Genomic DNA, 20,622 nt, shown 5'->3' on the forward strand with positions numbered 1-20,622 from the left:
TCTCTTCTCTTCTCTTCTCTTCTCTTCTCTTCTCTTCTCTTCTCTTCTCTTCTCTTCTATCTTTAAGTGTCTGAGGGCATGAAAACTTTGAATTTTAGGTATCATACAACAATATTCTACCCTCCTCTTGAAATTCATTTTTCATATCCACATTTTCTGCTCTTATGATGACAAGTTTCCTAAAAGACTGTAATTTGGTCTAAAATTGGCAATTTTAGCAGAAAGCTTAGTTATATGCTGTTGTCCAAAGCAATTATAACTTGAGCCGAATTAATAACCACAAGTTTGAATTGGTCTTGGAAAGATTAATGTATATTGCTGAGCTAGCTTATCTGTAGCCAGTAGGGATGTATCTTGGTACTTGTTAACATGTATCTCTAATCTCTGTTTTGAGTTCTAGGTACCAAAGCTGGGGCTCTGGTATATATCATGTGAGTGTTTCACTCCCTAGTTTAACAGGGTCCTTAATTCATACTGCTTCCTCTTATGGAATGCTCACTCAAGAGCTGAGGAGGAAAGGTTAATGAGCTTTTTCTCTATGTTTTCCTGGAAATATTTCTTTTAGGGAGAAGGATTTGCTTGTAGAAATGTGAAATTTGAATGCCCTCTGGTTTTTGACACTCTATACAGATTGTGAAGATTTACAGGGTAGAAAACACCTCTTAGATGTAAGAGATATTTGTAGGAATGACTATTCTTCTCTCTTCTGTGCATCACTGCTTCAGATAAACAGTGTCTCCTGGAAGTCCTAGGTTTGGATAGAATAATAGGACGTGTGAGAGAACATCAGTGCAGTGAAACTGCCACAGCAGGCATCTCCTAAGCACAGAGAGGAAGATTTATTTATTAAAGGGAACCCCTTTTATACTTCTTTGCTTAGAACAAGTGACTCAGTCAGCTGAGAAATAAAAGAGAGTTTTTTTCTGTCAAATACAAGAGATCACATTCCTTGAGTTCCTTGAGCGTCCAAAACTGCTGTGTGTGAGAGAATGCAGAATGGCAACTGTACGATCAGGCTCTTGAAGGGGTGTTAATGTCATCAGACATATCTTTTGAAGAAAGAACAGGCAGATCAGATCCTTAGGACAAAATTTTCCTTGGCTTCAGTCTCCAGGAATGGTCTCGTGACCTGAGGCTATGTTGTATTGCATTTTGCTCCACTTGCCAGATTTGAGAAATTGGAAAAATAGTTTCTTGCATAGTGGATCAMTTGTCTAGCTGTTAAGCTAAAGGCAGCAACAGATAGTGTGCAGATTTCTTGCAGGTCATTCACTGTTCAGTTTTAATTCAATTCAGAGAGATTTTATTGGCCTGACAAACTACCCTAGCGCATATACATGCTGAAAGTTTAGCAAAATCACACCTACTAAAATTGCCCTCTTTTATACAGCAATTTGTGAAGGACTAGTAGCACTCAGGTGGCATGTTACAGTGTCAACAGAGGCTTTGTGAACTTACTGCTGCCACTGACCAGTAAGAAGAGCACTAGTGAAGACTTATATAGCTTGTATTTTTCACAGATAGCTTAATTAATCATGTGATGGCACTTTCAAGTATTCAAGTCATTCTGGTGCACTTTGAGGAAGCATTAAGAAAGTCAGTAATGTTGTCTGACATCTGCACTGAGATACATGGGTACAGTATGTCAAATCTGCAGCAAGACTTGAAATTCTCCTATGCAAACCCAAGGAAATCAGAGCTCCCTACAATTTAGTCTTGCAATATATCTGGCAAATAGATACAATTCTAATTTTTTAGGGGCAGAAAATGAGTATTTAAGACTTATACAAAGTCTCATGGGCTGTGTGTAGCAGGACCTAAAAAGAACCTAGACTTATTTTTAATTACAGGTGCAGAAAAATGGCAGAAAATGAGATTTCACTGATCTTTTTTTTTTTTTTTTTTTTTTTTGAGAGAAAAGATTTAGACTAAAATAATCTAAACTAGAATTCATGAATATCAGGTTGATAGTATCTGTATCTGCTTGAGCCAGGTACCTCTCTGAACGTGTAATTCATCTGCAGACAGCAAGGACTATAGAGAAGAGAAGAACCCACAATAGGTATATCCACAAAGACGAGACATCACATGTCTCGGAGTATGGAATAGTGTTGAACAAATGATGTTTAACTTATCATTTCAAATCAACAAAATGGAATGAAATGACATTCTTAAGTGGAAATGTATCATATAAATTAGAGAAGGAAAAATTAATTCAGCAGGAAACTCCGATGTTCTGATGTTTATCATCTAGAAGAGGGATGAAATATTAAAATCTTTACTGATCCAGAAAGTTCTCTGAAAAATTTTACTCATGAGTATGAATACTCGAAAAACAATAAATGAATATGAATTTTTATTCATGAGTAAGAATACTTGATTTCAACATTTTTAACCAAATATTTTATAAAATGATTTATAAATATAGGAAAATGAGAAACACAACTAAGTTTTCAGCCAGTCTAGATTCCAGTATTTGCAGGTTGCTGGATTTGTTTTTCAAGGCCAGTTCAGAATATTGGTATCTGTATCACTTCTAATGAATTGCCATGCCTGAATTTGGGGCATCTCTTATCTGAGAACTATTTGTTTACATGGGAAAGTTGTTTATTTATTTATTTTTTGTTAGATATGTGAAGTATCCTATGGGTCTCATTAGCTGGTGAGCTGAGACCTCATTTTAATGTCTGAGAAGCCCCAAAGAAGCCATGAACGTTGCTGCAGGAATACTGCGGGAATTCCTCCTTGCTGTAGGCATGCCAAAGTGACCATCAGTAACTGTATTAATATGTGCCAGGGGCTAGAATGCTACAAGCCACATGTGCTCCATGGAGGATCTGAGCACAAATGAACATACCTGTCTAGTCCCCAAAACTGAAGTCATTACAGTGTAGTATACAATCTATGATTCTACCACAGTGGATTATCTAGTATGGAAAAGTTGAGTAGATATTGTGGCATATGAGAACAATAATGCAAAGTATGAAGAAGGATAGGGCACATTGGTAATAGTTAAGGGTAGTTGTTAATTTTGCCTTCTTGAATATAAACAGTAGTTGCACTAAATTTTTTTCTGATTCCAATGAGTGTTTTTTCACTGGTGATTTCATTGTCCTGGCAAGGGCATAGCCACCCAGACAGATCAGTGGGTGTTTAGCACAACTGACTGACAGACTAATTAACAGCTAAGGTAAGGAATGGTACAGAGAAACCTCTTAGAATGATAATACAAATAAAATAAGTTGATATCAGTTATTCCTAAGTATCTGTGCTTTTTACAGTTCTAGTAAGAGGAATTTTGGGTTAATTTGGTTTGTGCGAGGGAGGAATAACTTTGTTTTTCAGACTCTTACTCCTCTGAGCAGCATGATTCTACTCACTGATGTCAGTAGGAATCCTCATGGGAAAAGAATGAGGTAAGATCAGAACCATGCAGAAGTGTCACCATTTGCAAGGACTTTGCTCCAGCCTCACATCAGAGTGCTGCAAATAAGAACTTGGCTGCACTGACAGCTGTGAGTGAAAGTTTGCATAGTATATGCCCACAGTTGTTTTGACTCAGGCTAGTGCAGTTTATCCTTTGCTTTCATATGCACCAAGTTCACYCCCAAACTTTTTTACATATAAAAGTATTACACATTTTGGTAGCCAATTTGCAAGTACTAAACTTCTCAATTGTTACAACAAAAACAGTTTCAGAGAGACTAATCATTATGGACTGGTTTTATAAAACAGCTAGTTTTCAGCTACAGAGCAGCTCCCACACCAGTACCAGCTTCCATCTTTTAAAATGAACAAACCAATGTTGTTGAAAATGTGCTGAGATGAAGTTGTACTTACTTGGAAGTAGAATGTAGAATGATATGCAGTGTGTAAGACTCTGTAAAACCTCTGTGGGATGGGGAGAAGCTCCTGGGTTTTAATGGAGTTGCTCAGAGGCATCCTGTAGTACCGCTTTACTCTATTTTAATACAGCTTTGTCTTGCTTCCTTCTTTCTCATAACCTGTCTTTCTCTGAACCCTAGTGCAGAGGCTGCTTCCAGACATTTACCCTCAGCCTAGCCTTAAGTGAAATTACCCTTGAGATTGCTCCATGTACTTCTCTTGTCTTACACTGATCTTTCTAATTCTGCACTGTCTCCCTCGCACAGATCCTCTCCCATGCTCCATCATCAGCAAATCGCTCCCCCATTTTCTCAATGTGGTTTCAGCCATAACACTCTTCCCTTGTGTCTGATTCCTGCAATTCCTCCATAGTAATGTTGCTCCAGACACACGTGCAATCTGTTTTCCATCCCTATTCAGATTTTGTCCACACACATCCACCCTAATCTTTTGCTTATCTAGTGCAGCTGCTTTGCGAAAAATCTGAAGTGGAGGTAAGAGCTCTCTGGTTGGAAAAGTGCCAGCATGGCCTCCATACTATAGTCATCTATTACAGATTTTAAAAAGAATTTTTCCAGCATACAATCGTAGAGAAAGACAATGTCCATTTATTAGAAGTCCCTAGAAATCTCATGCTGTGGTTTATCAGTTACAGGTGTTACTGGGTAATACTAATGTAACATGCACCTGTTATTCCCATTTTTCATGCTATGCCTCTAGTCTCCTTCCCAGGCCTTTTGCAGAATCATGCTCAAGTTAAAGCCACAGATGGTGCAATTTAACATTGTTCCACAGCCTTTGTACAGCTGAATGCTCATACTGGTTTACTTTTTCTCCCCTCCCCCCCCCCCCCCCCCGCTATAGCAACTGCCCTTGTAGAAAGTTAGGGGCTCTCGCTCACTACTAGACAAAAAGAGGGCATGTTTTCAAAAGAAATGGGCAGAAATAGAGTCAGCATACTCAAGTGGCTCCCATTTGCTCCTATGGCTTTGAGAGGATGGCCAGGAGAAGCTGAAATGGCAGAGTAGGAAGCTGGAAGATAAATGAAGGRTGAGGAAGGAGTGGTATTGAGAAAAGCTGTGGTTATGGCCTTTTCCCTGGATATACAAGTGTAGATGTTCAAAGGAGTGTCATCCAACCAATACTCCATGGCAGTTATTTTCCTAAAACTTTGCGCGCTGATCAACACCAGTTCTTTGTATATTAAACAACTAAAAGAGCTATATCTAAGTATAGGAAAACCTCAGGATAAGCATAGAATAATCTCAGAACTCATTTTCATTTAGCGTGACTGTCATCCTGCCTTCTGCTTCAGGGACCCAAAAAGTGGGATAGAGTCCTGGTGTGGCTGAGTTCAGTAACTCTTGGGTCCTATTGACTCAGTGGAACAATGATCTTAACCTGAGTTATAAAAGGTAGTTAGAGCTCTCCACTGGAATATTTTTTCAAGGCAGAGTCACAGAAAAGTGCAGATGACAGCTGGCAGCCACCAGCCTAATCATAGAGTGTATTTGAAATGATAATCCATTAACCCTGTAAATATAACATAGATTTTTTTAAGTAAATATGAAGAAATCTGAAAAAAAGAAATCTAGTGTAATGTGTTATTGAAGAAATGAAAAAAGGACTAGACAGAGTAACTTCTTCTTTCTAATCCTTGGCTATCAGCTGCAGGCCATTACTGAACATACCACTCTACCCCGGCACGTCTGTACACATCTAGACACTTTGTTGTAATCCGTGAGAAAAATATTGAAAACATGTTTGTTGTTGGAGGTTGTACTATACCTCTAGGCTATGTTAACTAGTTAAAGTGAAGTCACTAATTCTATTATTCATAAAGAAGTTTATTGTTGGTGGCTTTTGTGGAACACATTAATTGTATCGATTTTTTTTTTGATTGTATGAAGCTCTCAGGTAGGAGAGAGCTTCTTAAAAGAACATGGTTTTATTGCCTTTAAAAATTTTTTTGTGTCTGAGGCAATCARTCTTCTTGCCACTGTGGCAAAGTAGAATATAATCCAGTTATGGGAATGACTAGAGTTTGAAGAAGAATCCAAAAATAGATTAAGATTCAGTAACTCTGCAACACGTAGAAATATGTTACTGTGTGTCTGGTTGCTGTCATTTTTTTACAAAATAAGTAGAAACTGGAAAGATTATAGGGCTGTAGTTTTAGGAAATCCACTAATTTTAGAAGCCTGCAAATTGGAGTATCCAACTGAGACAGCTGAAATCTCTGTGGAATGAAGAAGCAGCAAAAATAGTGAATACTTTAAAGATTGATAGAATCTTTCACTGTGAAAAGAAGCAAGAAGCATTGACATCCTCTAAACCTTCCTCTGTGCTTCAGATTTTATACTGAATGTCAGGATCTTTGTAAGAACTTCATGAGTCTTCAGGTTGTTTAGGACCTGCTCCTGACTAATTTTTGTGTTTAAGATCTGCCTCTCATGATGCTTATCTTCCTGTTGAGACCAGAGATAGATTACCCTTAGGATCTTACAAAACTAGGCCCCATGAGAGAAGTTATTTGATTAGTTAAAACTGTTGCTCTGGAGGTTGCTTAATTGTCTTCCATTTTGATTTCTATTGATGACCGATAGCTTTTTGGGGACACTCTTTACAGACTGGTAGAAGCACAGATGACATTAAGGGACGTGACAGAAGTTGTCTGATTGCCGTGACCAGACCTATTTAGTTATTCTATTTTTTAATAAGTGAAAAGGAGGCAGGAATTAATGATATTTTGTAATATGGTTTTGCTCAGATTATGGGAGGGAGATGGTAACTATGGAATTGATAGAAATTATATTGCTTACACTTGCAGTCTTGCTGTCTGAAAAAGGCTCTTCACTCAGTAAATATGCCAGATAGCTGGTACATGAAGTTCAGAATGTTAGAAAGACCCAAGCCATAACCATCTCTTCTCCTGTAAGAGCTCATGTTTTTATCTTTAGCTCCTTCCCATTCCAAGTGCACTTTAAGACAGATTTTTCTAATATGTATGGAAAAATGAGTTTGGTAACTTAATGCAGAGAAAATGAAAAAGGAAAAAAATCTTTGAGAACTAGTTGAGTTTGTTCTTTTCTGTACTGTTAGTACCATCTGTCCAGCTTTGTTGAAATGTATTAAAGAATATTTTGTAGCTTGAATCAAAAAGTTTATCCATCTTTGGATAAACTGTGATTCCCTGATATTTGAAACCTTTATTACTCCCCCCCCCAAAATAGGAGAGATCTGTAAAAGAATTTCTGAAGCTGCTGATTGTTTATCTCACACAAAGCTGCCAGTATGTTCCCACCTTGTTCTGGAGAGGAAATTGGTTGTTCACCCTCCATTGTCATGACATCTTTGGCCTTCCTAACAAGGATGATCGCTAACAAGTGATAATCTGAATCATCTTGTCCATCAGAATGAGATAGAAAATTAGCCATTTCTCTTAAGCTTTTAAACAGCCCATCTAACAATAGAAAACAAAACCATTGCTTCTGAATTTGTAGCAATAGTAAATCTTGGAAATAGCCTGTACTCTAATACTTCTGATAAGAAAAGAGAAAAATATCTGCATCCATGAATAAATCTTTCTAATATCTCCATACATTTGCAGACAAAAATAAGACTAAATACAATTTCTGCTTTAAAAATCCCATGAATCACACTTACTGAAATGGAATATTTGCTATAAAAATACCTGATAAATAACAAGACTAGCCATTCCAGCTCAGAGCAGAGTTCTGTCTAGTTCTGTATCCTACCCTGAGAGCAGCCAAATCAGATGCACAAGGAAGGATGTATTGGGGAAGACATGCCTCCTTAAATAGCAGTTCATGGATTTCTTGTGTCAGGTGTTGTGTCTTCCTATTTAAAAACCATCATTTAATTCCTTTCCCTATWAATTTGTCTAATAGACTTTTACCACCCACAGGGTCCTAGGGCACACAATTTCACAGTGTGACTTTAGTATGTGGAAAAACACCTCTATTTGTTTTCAATCTGTAGGCAAGTGGGTATTCTTATTTTCCCTCTTTGCCCATCCTGGCCTTTTGTTAATTTTTTTTTGCGCTATACAGTACATAGGGTAGAAATCAATCCTGACAACACTTTCCCATGCCAGCTTTTTTTAGAAAGTCTACGAGTTTTTGACTTGTAAAGGTCCTCAGTTGGGCACTCCCGTGTTATAAAAGTTCCTGTGGCTTGATTTCTCTTTCTCTTGAGCCAGGGTTGTCAAAACATGTTTTGTTTAGGGAACCTATTATCTTACCCCCATTTTGAGAGTGCTAGAAAATTCTCCCTGCTGTTAGAAAGTTGTGCTCACTCCAAGAGCTAAACACTGTTTATTCTTTCTGTTCTCTTCGCCCTGGTACAGGTACTGCCCTGAAAGCTGTTGAACTTTCATGAGACGGACTTGTTTGTCCATGTCTCTCATCCACATAGGAGAATGCTTCATACCTGCCAGCAAAGGTTTGGAGTTAGGTCTGATGCCAGTGCTTTAAATTTCCATATCTGAGTGAAAAATGGCATTACCCTTACCTTGCTCAGCACTTGGCAGACTTGCATTAAACACAGGATTGGGATTCACCTCATCTATTTTGGTTTATCTGAGAGTCACCTCAGGGTCCTTTTTAGGAGAGGAAGAGATACTTTCAGAGCACAATTCCTCAGCATTATTTTAGGTGTTTATTTTAAAGCAAGATCATTTATGCTTTCTTTCTTTCCATTGACTAATAAAGCAGTCCCAACTGTTAAATCTGATGTAGGCTTCCACAGTGTAGGTGTCTACATTTGGTCGGGTGAGTCATGATATGATGGACAAATTTGTTAATTTTCATCATTGTGGTTGATACAGAAATCTACAGTTATCTACAGCATGAGGAGGAAAACACTTGTTCCCATGTTCCACACTCACAAAATATATGGTCCTTAGAAAAACATATACAGAGAGCACTGAGAGTGTGAATGGATTGTCACTGGGAATAGGTAGAAAATGTATAAGCTCAAGATTTATAGAAGGGAAGCTTGATCAAGTCCTTTTTCACTGGACACCGTGGCATCTTGGCCAGGATTTTTAAAGGAAGTCACTCCTCARACATTTGACTCTTTCAAACCATCTAATCATGCAGTAAAACATTACAAAGGAATATATCTAGCCAAATAGGAGTCTGGCTCCCAAAAGTAGCCATTCTGTTCCACCAATGGCTTCAAGTTAAAAAATCTCAGCCACTTGCTTTCTTATATTATGATGCTATTTTTTACTTAGCATTTTATGGGGCCATCATTATAAAGAGGATTCTGGGTAGTTAAAAGTATGTCATAGCTTGATGATCATTAGTTGTAAAACACATCTGTTGATAAAAATTTATCTCTATTCATTTTTCCTTTTTTCAGTACTTTAGCTCTTCAAATTATGAGACATCAGTTTAGTAGTCTACTGTACTCTCGAAGTTGATGCCACAGGATACAAAATAACAAGAGTTGGCTAGAGTTAGCAAGGGCTGGCTGCAAGTGTGTGAAGTACTTATAAAAAATAGACAGGGACATCCTGAACCACMGACTGCTGTTTTCCCTATTTCTGCTACTTGGCTCTTTCTCTGGAATATAGAGGTTTCCAGCTACTTCATCTTCCAAAATCTTTTAGCTACTGCACAGGAGCAGCTGTTACATGCTGTACTCTGTAAGTTACTGTTTCAGTATTATTATAGACTAATGCAACACGCAAGTGTGAAGTGTGATCTTTTGTATATTAGATTGGCTAGCATTAGTCACCTTGAAATGCTAGGTTTAGAAAGAGCATTCTCATCCCTTCTGGTTGGTAACCTGCTGTCACCACCTTTTTCTGTAGTGACTGCCATGTGGAAAGAGAGTGTTTTGAACTATCCGGAGATGAGAGTATCCAATTATATGGGCATGCTTACTACATTGTCTTCTGACCAAATACTCTACATAATCTACAAACATTCTCTCCAATATAAATATAAATTAACCCCTTTCTTTTAAGCGCTGTGAACCAAACCAGTACAGTGTTTTACAAATCTCATATTGGTCAAATGTTGGGCTTGTTTATGTTTCTGAGGTTTTGCTGGCAGAACTCTTCTTTAAAAGCAGTTTTCAAAATGGACTACACCATCCTAAGAAATCTTTTTTTTTTTTTTTTTTTTTTTTTTTTTTTATATGATTGCATCTACTACAGTGTCTGGAGATTTGATATTTATGTGTTTCGTATTCTGTAACTGGCACTATAGTCCTGACAGAGGATAAACCAGATTGGATTTTGGGGATATATCTGTACTATCAYCCAAGGGACAAGCTCAAGTGGTTCTCAAGCTCAGACTCACCAGTCATGCTTATCGTAACCCCTTGTGTCTGCCTGAAAAGGTCACTTCAGCCTGAGCATCCATGTGCTCTGGAGCCTGCAAGCACTGAGATTCTGGTCATATAGGGCATGCATGGGCCTGAGCATGTTATAGCCTAGATGGCCAGCAGATACCCACTCTGTGGATCCTGAGTGCTGCAGCTGTGGGTAATATCTAGCAATGTAGGCTGACGGTGTGTGGATAATGGAGCTGTAGATACTTACTTCTGTTTTTGAGTCTCCTCTTTACCTTAGATCATAAGCATAAGGTGCTTATTTCGACCTTACTCAGCAGTTAATAGAGCTGCGTGGCTATACAGTGCATCCAAACAAGAGGAATAACAATTTGCTAGTACTGTGGAAAGCATGTGAGGAGGGAAGGAATTATGACTGTGACCATCGTTTTCACAGAGGGCTGGTAAATGTAAAAATTCATCCAGAGTTGAGGAGAAAGTCCAAAGCAGAGACAGGGTATTACACAGGTCTCCTGACAGCCCACCAAATGCCTTGACCAGTGACAAATAAAAAATGACAAATATGGATAGACTGACTTTCAGAAACTGTTTGGGATGGAATTAGAATTGATTAACAGATTTCATCTTGTGCAAACAAAATGTCCCTTTTTAACTCTTGYATTTTAATGCCCAAGTCAGTCACAGAGTTGCATGGAGGTGTCCCCCACTCACTTTAGAGGAAGTGGCATGGAAAGAATGATGCAGCAGGATGAAACTTCATCAGTTACTTGGAGTTTTAAATACATGGACTAGTTTATATGTAACATTTTCCATTATGCCTAAACTAGTGACAGTGATTTGCCATGTACCTTCTTCCAGACTCCTGAGAGCAAATAAATTTTCTCTTTTCTTGTCCCTCAACATAGGCTGCTTTCTATGGATGTAGTGGACATGCATTTTTTAACAAAGGTTTCGATATTTAACTCTCTTCATCTTCTGGTACTTTATAGATAGCTATACTTAAATCTTTGACAGTAACATAATGTGCATGGGGATTCTCAATGGAAGAAATATGCAGACAATATGGTCACTACTGTAACACCCCTTTATTGAGCTATAATTGCAATTCATGAAATCATTGCAAAATAATAAAGAAATGTTTGGAAGATAAATACCATTGATGCAGTCCCTAGAAACCACTGCTCACTTTAATTGAGAGCAGCTGCGATGTTGCAGAAGCCCAGGGAAAGTTGCAGTTAATTTTCTCCCTTCCTGGCTTTTTCTAGGGAAGCACAATACATTTTGACTAGCATACATCCTGGAAAATTCTGTATGCAAATATTTTTCTTCAAAATAAAGTGAAATTAATTAAAAGGTTGCTCCCACTCGGCCCTGTTGATCCATAGATGCTCTACAGCTTCAGAGCCAAACAGGCTGCTGCTTTCTGGTTTCTTTTGTTCTTGAAAAATTTCCCATTTATTAGGTTGTGCTTTTGAGCTTTCCAGTTGTATGGGCATTTGGGAACTCAAATGAGCACTTCCACTGCCAATTATTTGCAAGCAAAAATAGGAATGGACTGGAAAATACATGTCTAAGTTATCTGTTTTATCGCCTGGCTCACAGATTTGGTTTTTGCTGATCTTTTATGTCACTTTATCATTACTCTTGGAAAAAAAATGCATAAAGTCATACAGGGCTCCCAGAATGATATCTCTATTGAAAAAAGAATTAGAGCAACAAAATAGTGAGAACCTGATATTTTCCAGTCTCACTTACAGAACTCAAAAAATATTCMTGTGTTCATTTTCAGAGATGCAAAGCATGTTTTAAGGAACACATAGGCAAACAGCTTAGTACTCTGGGTGCCTAAATTCAACTTTTAAGGCCTCTCCTCCCCCCTATAAATCATTTTATCATTTTGGGGTTAGGTTTAGCTCAGTTGGTTAGAGCATGGTACTAATAATGCCAACGTCATGGGTTCAGTCCCCGTATGGGCCACTCGTTTGAGGGTTGGACTAGATGATCTCCAGAGGTCCCTTCTAACCTTACCAATTCTATGATTCTGTGATTATTTTTCTGAAAGCCAAGTCAGATGTACACCCCCATATAACCTTTCTAACAGCATCAAAACTGGCTTTGTATACCTTTTCTCTTGCTAGCTTTAATGCCTGACTAAGGAGAGTACAGTTCTCTGAGGGAACTAGCAAGGTTTAGAAACTTTTGAAATAGACGTGAACCAAACATGTTCAATTCCCGTCAAAGAAGAGCCCAGTTAGTGGATCTAAGATAGATGGATTTTACAGTGTAGGTATGTTGACGAAAACATGAAGATGGCATCCCGGAGTGGATCTTTGAACACTGTGCAGAATAAAGCCATTAGGGTTAATGCTCATTCATCTTTATCTCGCACATTGCACTAGCTGTTTGAAGTGTGGGCCATACTTACTTTACTTGTTTCAAAAATCCACRATTCAGATATTTTTATAAACACTAATGAATAATCCCTTCAGATGGTTCTGGGAGGGATATTAGTAGAATTAAGCCGTTTTTATTTCTAGAGGAGAAAGTGAAGCACAGGAACTATGCATCTTGCTGAAGATCTCCTAGAAAGCCTGAAAAAGAGATAGGAAAAGAATCCAAATTTCCCTTATGCTGAGCCCTGCCTTCTTGACCCTCTTCCTCTGTTCTGTCTCCCTCTTTAATATTTCAGATTAGCCCTATAATGTGTAGGGAAAGGGTTCATAATGAGATTTTCTTATGTGGAATTTTTCCAGAGTTCCACCTAGACATGGCATTTTTATTTTTATTTTCACAGAAGGACTCTCCCTTCCCCAGGCCCCACAAAAGTTTCTCTGATGGAGAGATGGGACAACTTGGGAGGTCTGTGTGAAGAACTATATTTTGCTGGATACACTCCTGCTGTTAGCAAATTGCTCCAATGGGAGGACTAGCCAACTAACTCAGTCAACCTGCTAAAATGGATTCCCTATTTTATAGAGATATATTCTCTCAGTTCACCCATCTGTTAGACTGTGAAAAATGAGAGGAAAAAAGCACATTCTACATGGGGGAGAATAAACAAAGGCTAATGGGTAAGGTTTGGTTGGTATCAATGAGTGTTGGTACTTCATTGTGTGCTCTTAGCTGTACATCAGTTTCCATGCTTTCCCTCTTTCTATTTATCAATTTTGATTTTGATTCTGTAAACATAAAGCAGTTTAACCAAAAATTTCCATATTGAGCAAACAAATAATTCCTTGCAGATTATTGCAGGGATTGTCAAAGGGAAAAAATGTATATGTAAACTCCACAAAGAATTCTCAGGAGACCCTAATGGATTCAACCTGAGCTCTGTGAAATATGAATCCGACATTCTTTACTGCTACCTATGCATGTCAGAAACTACCCAAGCAATTGGTCCTAAGTTAGARTCTTTGACTGGATACTCCCTTCAGCCAGCTTTGGCAGCTTATGAAAGAATACTGCCTTTGGCTAGTTCATCACCTGCAAACCATACTACAGAACTGTTATATCTGTTGCTGTTTTCTATGGCAGATAACTGGTTCTGCCTCTCATAGTTCATGGATACTCTCAGTTGACTAATTTTGCTTTTGTTAGGCTTCTGTCAACAGCAGCATTACATCAATGAGTTTCTCAGAGTCTTGGATAACTTTTGAAAGCTGGTCACATTTTTAAAGAAGCAATGGGTAGTTATTGCTGTGTGCTTTTTTTTCCCTCTGTGCTAGTGGTGAAACATTTTTCCTTTACCATGGCAGCAGATGGGTCAATTGAAACTGAACTCTGGGCTTTAAAGGCAAGAAAGCAGGCCATGGGCAAGTGAGTAATACATTAGAAAGGCTGTCAGATGGGAGATCCAGCAGAGGAAAATGACAAGGTAGGAACTGTTTATTGTATGTCTTTTTGCAAGTTGTATGCAACAGTCAACAACGCAGGGAAGACTAATAAGACGTTTCTGCTTGCTGTCTAATACTGTAACTGAAGGTCACTCACTCATCTGCAAAGGGAGTAGGATATTACTTAACACAGTAAACAGCAAAATGACTTGATTCTCATAAGGTTCAAACCAAGAACTTAACAAGCATAAATAACATATTTTCAGTTTTAAAAAGTAAACARAAGAACATGAGCTGTAGAAGAGACACATCCTCATGCTTCAGGATGAAACTGAACTCTTTCTTTTGGAAGTTAGAGGTTGGTCTGAATAGTTAATTGAGCACAGGTGGCAGTGTATGTCAGTAGAAGAACCTATAGCTTCCTCCTGTTTCTTAGTTCCTCATCAGTTGTTGACATGCTTAGAGACAAGATATTGTACTGAACAGACCATTGGTCTAATCGTCATATTCCACATTGATATGCGTGTTCATTAGTTAGTTCCTACTATTTTTGAGCCATGGAGTGGCACTTCTGTCAGTGTTTCTGGCAACACTGATGAACAGTGGCAGCCTAGACTGTCATGTTATGGTTAGTTCTGGAACAAATCCAGCTATCCAGGGCTGGAGAGGGTATAGTAGAAACCATTCTATACTTCATCTCAAAAGCAAAAGGAAAAAGGAAAAAAGCAAGTAATACCCAGGCTCTTTCTCACAACTCTGTGGGCAACCCATATTCTTGCATCTGTAAGGCATGGGGACATTTTTATTGTATGTTGTTTTCTTGTTATACTATATTAACTGTATCACAATATTAGTCGTATGAACTTTGCCAGATTGAACTTTGCCAGATTGAAAATTACAGTAAAATGATACCATACCTAACAAACAGGTCTATTACACAAGAAAGCCAATGTCACTCCAGTCTTCAAAAAGGGCAAGAAGGAAGACCCAGGCAACTATAGGCCTGTCAGCCTCATCTCCATCCCTAAAAAGGTGATGGAACAACTCATTCTGGATGTCCTCTCCAGCCATATGGAGGAAAAAAGGGTAATCAGGAGTAGCCAGCATGGATTCACCAAGGGGAAATCCTGCTTAACCAATCTGATAGCCTTCTATGATGGCATGACTGTCTGGGTAGATGAAGGGAGAGCAGGGGACGTTGTGTACCTTGATGTCAGCAAGGCTTTTGACACTTGTCTCCCATAACATCCTCCTAGACAAGCTCAGGAAGTTTGGGTTAGAAGAGTGGACAGTGAGGTGGATTGAGAACTGACTGAAAGGCAGAGCTCAGAGGGTCGTCAYCASTGGCATGGAGCCCAGTTGGAGGCCTGTGGCTAGTGGCATCCCCCAGGGCTCAGTACTGGGTCCCATCCTGTCCAACTGTTTTATCTACGACCTGGATGAGGGGACAGAGTGCCTCCTCAGCAGGTTTGCTGATTATCCCAAGCTGGGAGGAGTGAATGACACACCTGAGGGCTGTGCTGCCATTGAGAGAGACCTGGACAGGCTGCAGAGCTGGGCGGAGAGGAACCTCCTGAGGTTCAACAAGGGCAAGTGCAGAGTTCTGCACGTAGGGAGAAATAACCCTAGGCACCAGGACAAGTTGGGGGCTGACCTTGTGGAGAGCAGCTCTGCAGAGAAGGACCTGGGAGTGCTGGTGGATGACAAATTGACCATGAGCCAGCAATGTGCCCTTGTGACCAAGAAGGCCAGTGGCCTCCTGGGGTGCATTAGGAAGAGTGTTGCCAGCAGCTCAAGGGAGGTGATCCTGCCCCTCTACTCAGCCCTGGAGAGGCCTCGTCTCAAGTACTGTGTCCAGTTCTGGGCTCCCCAGTACAGAAGAGACATGGAGGTACTGGGGAGAGTCCAGCGCAGGGCTACAAAGATGATCAGAGGGCTGGAGCATCTGCCCTATGAGGATCGGCTGCGAGACCTGGGCCTCTTCAGCCTGGGGAAGAGAAGACTGAGGGGGGGTCTTATCAATATCTACAAGTACCTGAAGGGAGGGTGTCAGGGGGACAGAGACAAACTGTTTTCAGTTGTYCTATGTGACAGGACAAGAGGGAATGGGCAAAAATTGAAGCACAGGAAGTTCCACCTGACCGTGAGTGGGAATTTCTTCACTGTGAGAGTGACGTAGCACTGGAACAGGTTGCCCAGAGAGGTTGTGGAGTCTCCTTCCCTGGAGATATTCAAAGCCTGTCTGGATGCAGCCCTGTCTACCATGGTCTAGGTGACCCTGCTGAGCAGRGGGGTTGGACTAGMTGATCTCCAGAGGTCCCTTCCAACCTTACTGAGTCTATGGTTCTATCAGTTGCTCTTGTTTGTTTCTTCAGTCACTCTCAGAAGACAGTAATTTCTGGTCTTACAAACCTATCAGAAATACTGTCTGTTCTTACACAATGTTTGTGTGCCTAGCAGTGTCCTCTCCCAGTTTGGCTTCTCAAGTCAAAGAGTTCCTCTATTGTGTATGTAAACATCTATACCTTCTTATTTCCTGTATCCTGCTGCCTGTTACAGGGTGTTCCCATTCTGCTAATTTAGAGGTGGGTAGCTATATTATACATTATTGAGCAAAATGTTTGATGCAAAATTACCACTCCATAATAGGGTATTCATAAAAAACATACTACTGTTTGTTTGCTCAGCAATGTGATTTTTTGATCAAAAGATGAATAATAATTTACAGAGTACTAGCTGAGCTTTGTAAGCTCATATTTGGACCAAGAGATAGGATTTATATAAAGACATGAGGCTGGCTTGTAACTCGGAATTAAAATCCCCATCATAGACACGAGGAGGCTTTTGGACCTTGTGTGGTCCAAAATGAAATAACACTAAATGRCTGTCTATTTGTATCCCAAGTTCCTTGAGTGGATAAGAGAAGGGGACTGGATTCCCATGATACCTTCAACTTCAGCTGAGATCAGCTAAGCCAGCATATCTTTACAAATGCAAGCTAGAAGACCTAGACTTTCTCATAGGTACACAGACATTGCTCTGCACAGTGTGACCTAAAGAATTTAGAGTTTTAGTCTGGTGTTCAGATCCAGAAGGCCAGATCCAGTGAGGACTTAGGTGCCTTAAAAGTTAACTCAATATCGGTCTTTTGACACCTGCTCCTCAGGGCTCTGTGCTAGATGCCTAGGCTCCCTCTGCAGTACATGGAGACATGAGGAAGAGCTGAGATCCAAAATCATTGCTAAGATGAGCTCTGGAGTGCTTAGAATTGGCCAGATGAAAAATTTGAAGAATGAAGATAAATCTTGAAAACTGCTCCCCAGTGAATCTCATTCAAGGGTACAGGAACTGTTTCCATTCACTCTACATCTACAGCCTGGCACTTCCTGAATGAGATAATCAACATCCTTTCTGTCAGGAATTTAGCACAGCTCATTTTTTTTGCTTATTTTTGAAATGAAGCACCAGTGCTGGTAACCTAGCCATCTTGCTTTTTGTACAACAGTTTAAGCACACACCTGTGATACAAGAGACCAGGGTCAATGCCCAGCTCTGTTGGTGGGAATTCATACCCGAGAGAGCTGTCATCCAGCAGAGTACTTTAACCACTAGATTAAAGACTACTGGAAGGAGGTTTTTCCCCATTCCTGCTTTTAGGATTGTGTTGCTGCAAAATGTAAATAAGAGTTTTGGAGAAAGTCTAAGGCCAAGTATGGCTTTCTTCTAATGATTAAGAAGGTTCCACTTGCTGCTGTCAGTGTGTCTGCTGTATTTTAACCATTCTTGGCTAAACTTAAAAATGAACGTAAACCTATGAATGATCCTGAGAGATGGGATGAAAAGTCAAGACTTCCCTCTCTGCTTTTTTTTTTTTTTTTTTTTTTTTTTTTTTTTAAGACAGTGGAGGCTGACACTGTTTTGCAAGACATCTAATTCTGTCAGTATTCTCCATGTGTATCCATGTCGTCTCCATGGCATAGACAGAGGTGCCTTAGTTTTTGCAGTTAGCTGCAGCTGTGCAAAGCTTTCCAGGTCCACATCTCTGTATGGGGTTAGTCCCTGTTTAGATTAGATCCATATTCTTTTTCAAACCTAGGCTAATATCATGGAACACTAGAGTGAGCAAGGCTCCTCAGTGCACTGAGTGCATGGCTTTGTGGTGGGCTAGCTTTGGTACTGAAAATTGCCTAAATCTGAAAGTATATCACATAAAGATCATATCTGTATGTGCATACTTGCATTTGTATATGTATATCCACACATATAAAATGCCAATCAACAAAATTAGACAATGGACAAAGCTAGAGAATGAACTAACAGAAGGATTGTCATCAGATGTAATTTTCATGTATGTCAAAACAATGTATTTTCTAACCGTATATGTATTTTTTAATTGTCCCAAAATATGTCCAAACAGTCTAGAAGGAAATAGAGTGCAAGGAACCTACTGTGTCACAGTACACTCACTTTATATCCCATCAGAGTGCAAATGTGGCATTCTCTAAGAAGCAAATTTCAAACAACTGTACCCTTTGAGACTAAGCACAGGTATCATCATGAGGGGCTACTACAGAGTATTACATGCTAATTGTATAGAAACACTTCTGTCAGAGTTCCAGTTTCTCAGACTTTCACTCTCATTTGTTTTCATGTTGCTCTTCAGATATTAAATAATACTCTGCTTTATTGTAATCAGAAGGATGGTACTGCTCTTTCATTGCATGGGTCTAAATCTAGAGCAAATCTATTGATGTCAGAGGTTTTAGCCCAGATTTGATCTTGTGTACACAAGGACAGAATTTGGACCATACATCTTATTTTTCTTTTGATATAATCCACAGTGTGGTTGGAAACAAGAAAGCCATATCAAGCTCCAAATCAGAGACATCAGTTCTTAAAGATATCAACTTTCTTTTACAATCTGGGTGGCCTTCACCATGTCTGGGAAAACATGAACCCCGTGGCCCTCCATCACCTGCTTTTTTCCAGACTGCTGTAATCAATTTGTCTTTATCCACCACATTACTAAAATACACTATTAAAATTCATATCTGTGTGTTCTCCCCAGAGGGTAAACCATTAGAGATCTCCAGGGTTTTGGTGGAGATGCAAAAGGCTTTAATTACATTTAAAACAGGATCAAATTTCTTCTCTGCAATAATTTTAGATACTTGCACCAGATTYCTGTAGGGCTATTTTGCACTCTGAAAACTTGATCAATTCCCAAGCCCACAAATTACAGCTTTTGTTTACATTTTTCTAGAACCTCAAAGCAAGAGAGTGTTGCCCTTAACTGGCATTCCCATACTTAAATAATGGTGTCTGAATTTTTTGCATAAAAAGTCATGATGATCTGTCATTTAGACACTGGAACAGTTAATTTGGAAAGCATAAGAGTATATTTGGGCCTGCAGAATCTTCCTTACATTTAGTATAAGCTTTAAGATACTTAGTCTCTTCTGAGAGCTGTATTTTGGAGTTTTTCCTCAGGCAACGCTGCTGAAACAAACTCAGTTCTACTCAAGGAACAAATGAGTAAGAACCAAGTAAAAACTTTAAGTTTTGGCCCCAAGATACTCATGTCTTCAAATCCATCAAGAGGGACACGGTATTGTTTGATCTAGAGAGATGTGTTTCACCATTTTACTAAAATCCTTGGCACTATAGTGAAGAAAGGAGACTCAGTTCTTCTTCCAGATGCCTCTCCCTGCAAAGAATGACCCTAGAGGAGAGAATAACATCCAAAAGAATATGACTTTGGGCTAATGTTCTCCTGTGTGTGTTCGAGGCATCTTCTTTCAAAGAAACACCTCAGGAAAGTAAGCTGCATTCCAGAAAGAAACAGAAATGCAAAACTGATTGGAATTAATCCCAAGATGAGAACTGTTGTGAAGAACCTACTTGATTCTCAGAGCAGAGCTGCCAGTAACTCCACACCTGTGTATGGCTACCTTTTTCCTACCTTCCACCTGAGCACCGTGTCCCAGCGCATTGTTCTGTGTCTGTGGAAATCCGTGAGAATCTTTGACCACTTCTTGTGAGAGACAAAGCTTACATTTCAAATGTTGTAAACTTCTTACAGAAACTGTTTACATAAATGTGGTTTGGCTTCTCTAATATTCCATTTTAATAACTCTTTTCATTAGTTTTTGCAGCATCATATTTCCTGCCTCCAATAAATGTTTCTTTTCTGTGTATATTGTTCTATTGATTCCAGTGCGAACAGAAATGTACTTTCTACAACTGGAGCTGCTATTCATAAACACTGATCTATATAAATCCATTTTACCTCATTCATACCGTTTCCCACACTCTCCTACTCTTGCTACTACTGTACTGATTCTGTATCTATAGCACTTACTGTCTAAAATCTTAAACAATAACTAAATTTGGAGTAACCATATGCATTGTTCTATGAGCAGCTAATGAAGCCTGATTCTCTCTGTTTGTGTCAGTTATCCTCTAATTCCCTTTCTCCTTTTTGCTGTAAACAATCCCACATTTCACTTCCGCTGCCAGGCAAAAAGAGGAGTTTTGCAGGAATCCTTGAACGGTGCTTGCTCTGAATGTCAGTCAG

The 20,622-nt window shown here is 39.3% G+C and overlaps 1 long non-coding RNA gene across 2 annotated transcripts in view; it reads left to right on the forward strand.

Moving 5' to 3' along the window:
• Nucleotides 1-20,235, forward strand: part of LOC146584950 (uncharacterized) — a 23,022-nt gene extending 2,787 nt beyond the window's left edge. The window contains exons 2-5 of one of the 2 annotated variants that reach the window (XR_014898100.1): nt 3,346-3,416; nt 13,007-13,283; nt 13,938-14,086; nt 18,887-20,235. This is a non-coding gene — a long non-coding RNA (uncharacterized LOC146584950). Of the gene's footprint in view, nt 1-3,345; nt 3,417-13,006; nt 13,284-13,937; nt 15,306-18,886 lie in introns of those variants that run through there. The other variant, XR_014898099.1, reaches the window with a different exon arrangement.
• Nucleotides 20,236-20,622: the final 387 nt, after the last annotated feature.

The sequence above is a fragment of the Rhea americana genome, unplaced genomic scaffold (assembly GCF_003343005.1).
Source record: "Rhea americana isolate MKP2758 unplaced genomic scaffold, rheAme1 scaffold_88, whole genome shotgun sequence".
Taxonomy (NCBI): Eukaryota; Metazoa; Chordata; class Aves; order Rheiformes; family Rheidae; genus Rhea; species Rhea americana.